Genomic DNA, 8,688 nt, shown 5'->3' with positions numbered 1-8,688 from the left:
AACAAGTGATAGAATAATTTTTAACATTATAACAAGTGACATAACAATTCTTAACTTTTTTTCCTAAACTTATCTTAACCGTTTTTATAATCAGGGCCTAATGTGGTAAGGCCTTTATTAAAACTGATCATATAACTTTACTAACAGCACAACTTCTATAACTCCATAAACAGTGCAACCTTTAGAACTTGTAATAAGCAAATTTAGTTACAACCTTCCTTCTGGGGTTTTGTGTGTATCTGGGTAGAGGCATCAGTTTTATTTCTCTGAGGATTTTTATAGAACTTTATTTCAAGAGCTTATTTTCAGTTATCTCCATGATATGTCTATAGAACTTTATTTCAAGGGAAAGGTTTTCTCTGAGTTGTATGTCTTGTTATCAGTTATCTCCCATATGTCTATGTGACCGAGGTAGCATTTATGTTTTTAAGGCACCTTTGCCATAAAGTGCATTTGAGTTTCACACACATTACATATCTCCACACAGCTTTTCTCATTCACACCAAGGTGGCCACCTTTTCATTCTCTCCTCACACACGCATACTTAAATCTTTTATTATGTCCCTGCTTTTTAACCATTCATTTTATGTTTTCTAGTAGTCATTAGCTGTGTGTATCCTCTAGCTCACCTCCATTAATTGTTGTCTCTGGTGCTCGTTCTTGTTTTGAGGAAAAGTTAATGTAGGTTCAACACATAAAAGAGACCCATATTTTCTCCCCCCCTTTTTTTGTTGTTTTTATAATATTTTTCGTAATGTGTGGTGTGCTCTCTCTATTATTGCTTGTCCTGTGGGTGAGTGTGGTGATATGTATATATTTCATATGGCTAAATTTAGTTATATGAGTGATCTGTGAATGGCAGTAAAGCATAGCTATTGAAGGTAAATTTTCAATTTCTGATCATAGTCTGTGCCTAAAATAGATAGGTTATCATTACAATCTGCTCACACAGCTTGAAATACAGTATTCTCAGTGAGAAATCAGTCCACACTGTCTCTGATTTCTGGAATGCAGTCTTCAGGCTTTCGTTCATTTCTCTCTTGCAGCTATTTACCTTTAAAAACAATCTTAGCAAACATGTTAATAACAGTTCAGTCAGTCTTCGATGGAAAATGGACAGGAACAAGTGTGAGGGTCAGGTGAATCTGCAGTTTTTTAGTAGTTATGTCCAGGATTGGTCGAAGTTGGTTAATAATTTGAAGCAATAGCAGTAAGTCATTTCATGTTGTAGTGTCTTTTACCTCAAAGTTGAAGGTTTACGGATGATCCTTTTCTGTGTAGTCCTCTCTATCGGAGATTTGTTCCATGGTTGGGTCTGTTGAATTTTTTCTGGAGCATTTTGCAGTCCTATTTCTTGAATGATATTGGTTAGAGCAATCATAATCATAATGCAATTTTTTTCATTTTTGCTGACATTATGCACATTTTTCTGGGATAAAAAAAATACTTTGAGAATGTTTGAATGTGTTAATTAACCAAGAGTTGGGATGTTTGAAAACTCTAAACACGTTACTTGAACAAAACTGTTATAACAATGAACCTATGCAAATGCATTTAATAATTTAACAGCTTTAACAACTTTTAACTTTAACAGCTCAAACAAAGCCACAGGGGAACTGGTGAAAAAATAGGAAAAAACCCCTAAAACTTCAGTCTTCTTACCAAAGGTCCTTGAGACAACAAGATATGATGTTAAATTAGTTCTGTATGTCTCTCGGGAGGCACACAGCATGAGGCTGTAGCTGTAGGGTTGAACTGTGCGGGGGTGAAAGTAGTACAGTCATTCTAGTGCTGGAGCAGTACACTGCCATCCTCTTCCTTCCTAAACACTGAACTGTGTACATCTTTTCTGTTCTTCCTGATTGAATGCTATGTGACACTGTTGCAAGACCACTGTCTACAGATTTTACACTGTTCAATTAGTGTAATAGCAGCAGTAATAATAGCAATCTAGGAGAGTGCTCCTCCTAACCTCAAAAGCATAGAGGAACAGTAGCAAATTAGAACATGAAGGAGGACTATGCCCCAGTCTTAGAAGGCCACAAAGAAATCCCCAAGAAAGCTCTGCCCCATTCGAAGAGGTTAATCCTGCGAGTGTGATTGAAAGACCCCATGTACCCTGACCCATGCTGCCAGGATGACAATGGCAGTTCCTGGGGCAGCATTTGGGCTTTGCATGGCGCTGCAAGATACAGGAAACATTGCACACTAAAATGGAAAAACAGAAGAAAAATGCCTACTTTGGGAGAATGTATAGGTGGGGACCATAAGTGTCAGCAATTTGTTGCTGGCTAAGAACTCTGCAAGTTTCTTAGCAGACTAGAAGATGGGGCGGGGCAGGGGGGAGGAGCAGTGGCAGGGCAGGCCGCATCCTACGGTGGCTCTGCTGCTAATTCCATGGCAAAAGTATGATTTGGAACATATATCTCACTTTCCTGTATACACTTTATATCATCAAAACCAGCACTTCCCTGCCTCTAGTTTCTTTTAACATGGGCATGAAGCACATGTCTTGTGTGCTGGTTTGACTAGGGTAGGCTTAACTTTCTTCACAGTGGCTAGCATGGGACTCTGTCTTGGATTTATGCTGAATACAGTGATGATAATAGAGATATTTTTGTTGTTGCTGAGCAGTGCTTACACAGAGCCAAGGCCTCTTCTGCTTTTCTTACTGCCATGCTGGCAAGGAAATTGGGAGTACATGGGAAGTTGGGAGGAGACACAGGTGAGCCAAACAGATCACAGGGATATTACATATCATATGACATTATGCTCAGTATATAAAGTGGAGGGAGGGGATATTTGGACTGATGGTGTTTGTCTTACCAAGTAACCGCTACGTGTGATGGGGCCCTGCTCTCCTGGGGATGGCTGAACACCTGTCTGCCCATGGGAAGCAATGAATTAATTCCTTGTTTTGCTTTGCTTGTGTGTGTGGCTTTTGCTTTCTGTATTAAACTGTCTTTATGTCAACCCACGAGTTTTCTGGCTTTTACCCTTCCAGTTCTGTCCCCAGTCCTACCGGTGGCAGAGTGAGTGTGGTGCTTGGTGGCTAGCTGGGGTTAAACCATGACAGTCCTATTTGGCCCCCAGTGTGGGGCACAGAGGGTTTGGGATAATGACAGATTTGATTGGGGTGTGCTAGACTGAATATTATAGCTGTTAGTGTTGTTTATCTAGTAATCAGCAGGCCCCTGTGTTTGCCATGGAGCTTGCTTGCCTGACCATATATTAGTCTAGTGCTCATTAGTGATTGTTTTTTGTAGCTTGCTTCTGTACTGCTTCTCACCTCACTGTATTGTGGTAAGAACAGTTTGATAACAGCCATCGTGATGCCCCTGGGTTGGCAGATGGCCAGGGTGTTGCTGCTTTTCCTGTCCTGCAGTACCAGATAGGTTGGAACTCCAGTGTGGACTTGAATGGACTGTGACATGAATGAGTCCATGATGGAGCAGAGACTGGCAGCCCATGGAGGACCCAAGTGGATGCCTGAAGAAGGCTATGACCCATGAGATGCCGGTGATGGAGCAAGCTGGCAGGGCTTATGACCTCACAGGGGACCCATGCTGGAGCAGTTTGTGAAGAACTGCAGCCCATGGGAAGGACCCACATTGGAGAAGTTCAAGGAGGACTGTCTGCTGGAGCAGGGGAAGCAAAGATTCCCTTGCAGCCCATCGTGAAGACCATGGTGAAGCAGCCTATGGAGAACTATGATGTGGATTATAATAATGGTGGACTCTAGCAGGAACCCCTTGTTGTCAGCCAGGCTGGGGACAAGGGGAGGAGTTCATTGCAATGTTAAACCCTATAACCTGGCCCAAAAGGACCAGAGGTGGAGATTGTAATGCAACATTTTCTTCATTCCTTCTCTGAATACTTCATGACTCCTGGGCTGCTGGAGTGACAACGCCTTTGTTCCTGGGCACATATGCTAGCCCTCCTGCTTTCTTACTTCCCCATCTTAGCCAAAACTGCTGTTTCCTGGCTATCTTATGCCATGAGACCTATGCTGAGGAAGCCAAGATTGACAGAACCATGCATATGGCGCCAGCCCCGTTTCCAGTGTCATTCAGCTACAGTAGTAGAGACGTATGCTGCCTTCCTTACTACCTTTGTATTGTCAAGCATAAAGAAATTAATCATACCCATACCCTTCCAATGTTCTCCATCTTTTTGGCACCCTTATGACAAAAGGCTGCTAGGTGTAATACAATCTTCAAGGAACTCTGGAATTAAAAACACCAGCCATGACCTGAGTCCATGCCTTTTTCTCTCTTTTGCCCAATCTGTTTTCCTAAAATTCCTCCTGTCACGGATTCATATGGGCCCACATTCCCACTCTGTACCTGGAATGGCCAAACTTCCCATCTAGTAACAATCAAGGGGTCTTGTACCTAGAGTGAGGAAAGAACATTACTGCCATTACTGGTAGACTGAATTTGAACAGAACAACCAAACAGGAATCAGTCAGTAACTGATTAGAGCTTGTATGCTATGGAGTAATTCCAAAATTGCACTCTTCAACTGTGACACTGGTAGAAAAAAGGGAAAGTCTTAGCTATAGATGTGCATAATTGTAAAGTAGTTTTTATTGATATTAATTTCTTTCACATGATTATATTTCCAATTTGAAGACCTGGATAATGGATAATGTTTTGAAAACTATATTACAGGGTAACTGTTTTTAGTTTATATCCACATGAAGAGGAGCACATCTGCCACTACACTATTTTGCAAATCCTTTTGCTTCGGAAACAAGCCTTTTTATAACTTCTTGATATATATTGTAAGATGTTCATTCCACAGAATCAACTCATCCTGCTTCAATCAGTTTTTGATGACAGAATCTGTTTGGCCATTAAAAGTATTTGCATCATTAAGGAATTAAATATCAGGTAACACTGGGAGAATGCTTTACTAATCTCAGAATAACAAGAGATCTCTCTTCAAGCCAATGTCTCTCTAAATTATTTCAATTTTATACATTCTTTGATGCAAAAGAAATCTGTTATGAAGCACTGAAATAATCTTTTCATTCACTTAGAATAAATAAATGTTAAAAATCTGTTGCTTTTATCATTGTTATCCCCAAAATTAATATTTGAATTTAACAGTCTTTGAATCTGCAAACACTGTAGTAAGTGAAGGATTACAGTCTCATCATGAGTTACATTGCATATACAGCTTATAAGGCCCCAGGAAAACATGGAAAATTTTACTTCCTTTCATTCAATCCATTTTGTTCTACCAGAAGATATTTTACCCATGAATGTGTGAAAACCACTGAAAGTTACACATTAGAAGAGTGCAAAAGCTGTATCAGAATAAACAACAACACCAAAGATTAAGAACTATCCAATTTAGAACAAAACAACCATCAAAAAGTCATTAGCATTGAACACTTCAATGTGACTGCAGAATTTCCTCTTTTATCAATTAACCAATCATGATCCTTTTGAAAAAGAAAGAAAAAACATAGCACAGATATTAGCATATTAATAGAATTGCTAGTGATTTCTGGAGACAGTATGCAACATTCAGAAAGATGAATAAAACAGACTAAGATGATAATCAGAATCAATAGCCTGTTCAAAAAAAAAGGAAACTCAGGGACATCAAGACAGCCCAGCAAAGCAAAGACATGGAGAGAATTAATTCATCTCTATGAACACCTTTGTCAGCTAACACTGTATGTAGAAAAGGAACTGCTAAAGCTCAAGGACAATACTGACCCAGAAGCAGAGCTTGTTTAAGTTGGCCATGAATTGTAGGACCATATTGGTGGGAAGGGACTTTAGGGAGGTGATGTAGTTCGATTTCCTGCTACAAGCACGTCCAATTAGAGAAGGTTGCTCAGGACCTCATATGTTCTTAATGTCTTCATAGTAGAAAATTCTGTAACATTTCTGAACGAACTCATCCTGTATTTTAACACCTTCATTGTAAAAGTTATTTTGTGTGTATCAAGTCATAATTTCTCATGTTTCAACTTCTGTCTATTTCCTCTCATCCTTCTAGTGCACTCTGGCTCCGTCTTCTTATACCCTCCCATTTGGTAGTTATGCACAGCAGTAAGATCTCTTAATATTCTCTCTTTTGAAGCTGAACAAATCCAGTGATTTCAGCCTCTCCATGTATGTCACGTCATGTACTCCTGCTTCCTGACCAATTTGTGGTTTTCTGTTTGACTTGGTTCAGTCAAGGTCTTTCTTGTACTGGGGAGCCCACAGCTGGACCCAGTATGACTCGAGTCATCTCACAAGTGCTGAAGAGGGGAGTAATGACTTCCCTCGACCTGCTGTCTTTGTGCTTACTAATCCATCACAGTGCATCGCTGGCTGCCTTTGCCACGAGGGTGCACTGCTAACTCACAGTTAACTAGCTGTCCACCAGGATCCCCTGGCACCCAGGTCTTTTTACACAGGTGCTATATCTAGCCAATGAGCTCCAGCCTGTAAAATTTCATCAGGTTATTTTATTCCAAGTGCACAGCTTTGTGCACATTCGGGCTGAAGATTAAAATAATTTCTCATGGTGGGGAATGGAAAAAACAGGAGAATCAGAAAATTTAATTGATTTTGTATGAGGCTTTCTCAGTTACTTAGTGCATTACTTGCTTTGTAAGTACTTAGATATCAGCTGATAGGCAAGATGTAGTGCTCCTTAAATGTCTAATGAAGTTACCAAAAATACCTTATATAAACACCTTATATAAAAATTCATCACTTATTTCATTGATATTTCAGTTGCATCAATCCAATACCTGTTTAATCACTGCCTACTTCAATAGAATATAATTAGAATTGCATAAGGCTTTGATTTAAGCTGCTGAACTGTCCTTCCTAAGCAATCACACAGACACATACTTAATTAGAAACTTTGGCACTTATTTGATGCCAACATACTGAATTTAAACACCAGGATTTACTGCACTGATTGAAGATTTTAATTAACATTTCCTGACACAGCATTTGTTAATAAGAGGTATCTAACTTACTGGGTAAGCAGTAAATTATGAAAATTCCTTACCGCTTGTTAAAAAAAAAAGATAAGCTGTCTAGGTGCCTTGGACAGAATTTACTTTCCTGACTGTACTGTTTGATAGGCAACTATCCAACACATCCAACAGCTTTCAACACAGTTTTTACTTCCTAGAACTCAGATATAAATAATAATAAATAATGCCCCCTTATAAAACATGTTAGCTTACCCAGCATACACATTTTGAAAGGGACAGCCTTTTGGTTCCTACCTCCTATATAAAAAGTGTTCTATTAAGATAAACTTTTCTTTATAGTGATAATGATTTTAAGTTTAGTTTCTTACATCTCCTTACAAATGAAGCCCTCTAGTCCTCTGACTGGAATACATTTTCTGCACTTTAAGGGAATAAATATGGATGTAGCAAGATGATTGGACAGTGGAGTAAGCACATGTTAGATACATCAGAAAGCTGAATCGTTTACTAGGGGCAGTTCCTGGGCATTACACAGAAAGTAAAGTTGTGAAGGGCAAGCAAAACACATCTCTACACAACAGACACATTTTGCCCCTCCTTCCTTTAACTGGAAAAAGCTCCGGAGAAGGCAACAATAGGTCATAATGGAGCCCAAAATATTAAAGAGGATTGCCTGAAATACCAGAAAGGTGCTATACCTTCATCTATGCTCTGAAAAAGATTCTTTCAGTGGTAAAAACCATTTTCTATTGTGAAAGAGACCTGTATTTTCCATAGAGGTGTAAAACTGGACAACCTGGTTAAAAAAACCCCAAAACAACAAGAATCCCACAGTGCTAGAAACAATACCTCATGGGATAACACCAAAGGACAGCATCAACATGGTCTCTCCTTCTGCTCAAGATGCTGCACTACTTCCTTCAAAAATCCTGAGATAACAAAGACTAAGAAACCTGGTCAGGAGCATCCAAAATACAGCCTCTCTAAATATACCCTTTCTAATGGCTCTGATATTCTTATTCATGGTTAAGTAACAAGTATATAGACAAAAATTTGCACATCAACCATCTTTGGAATTCAGCATCTTAGTAAAGCATGAGAACAGCATTTGTTAAATAGCAAGACTTCTACTGGGAACTCAGCATCTGCAAAGACTAAAATACTATAAACCCAACATTATTTGAACAATATTATTCTATCTAATCATATTTCCAACATGGACAAGTGAACAGAAAACAAAATTGATGTGTCTCTTCTGGTGCCATTTGCACACACTGGTAAGGATATTTGGTCACCTTCTAGTCAATGACAGTCCTGAACTGAAATGCAAGTGTTTTTTTCAGGCAAAGATTTCCAGTTAAGATCTGTTTCCCAATGTTTATACACCTGCAGCATGCCATCTTCATCCTCCAAAAATATCCAGAAAAGAAAGTCCAAACTTACTGGCAGCTGAGGTAGCAAGACAAAAGGTTTCCAGCTGTCTTTCAAGAATTCTTCAATCTCAGATCACTTACTGAATTTCTGAAGCCATCTTGCACTTCACCTGAAATATCAGGTCAGGCTTTTGCTGTTGGAAATGCGTGACCTAGTATAAAACTTTCCAGAGGAGGCAAGTTCAAATTATTTCAAACTTCTAATTTTCAGACTGCTTGCTTTTTGAGTCTTCTTGCCACTTACTGAACTCTGATGATAAAGTTTTTACATCATCTTTCCACCCCCATTTATCATTC

This window comes from Lepidothrix coronata, unplaced genomic scaffold (genome assembly GCF_001604755.1).
Source record: "Lepidothrix coronata isolate B3197 unplaced genomic scaffold, Lepidothrix_coronata-1.0 Scaffold3, whole genome shotgun sequence".
Lineage (NCBI taxonomy): Eukaryota > Metazoa > Chordata > Aves > Passeriformes > Pipridae > Lepidothrix > Lepidothrix coronata.
This window is presented reverse-complemented; position numbering follows the sequence as displayed.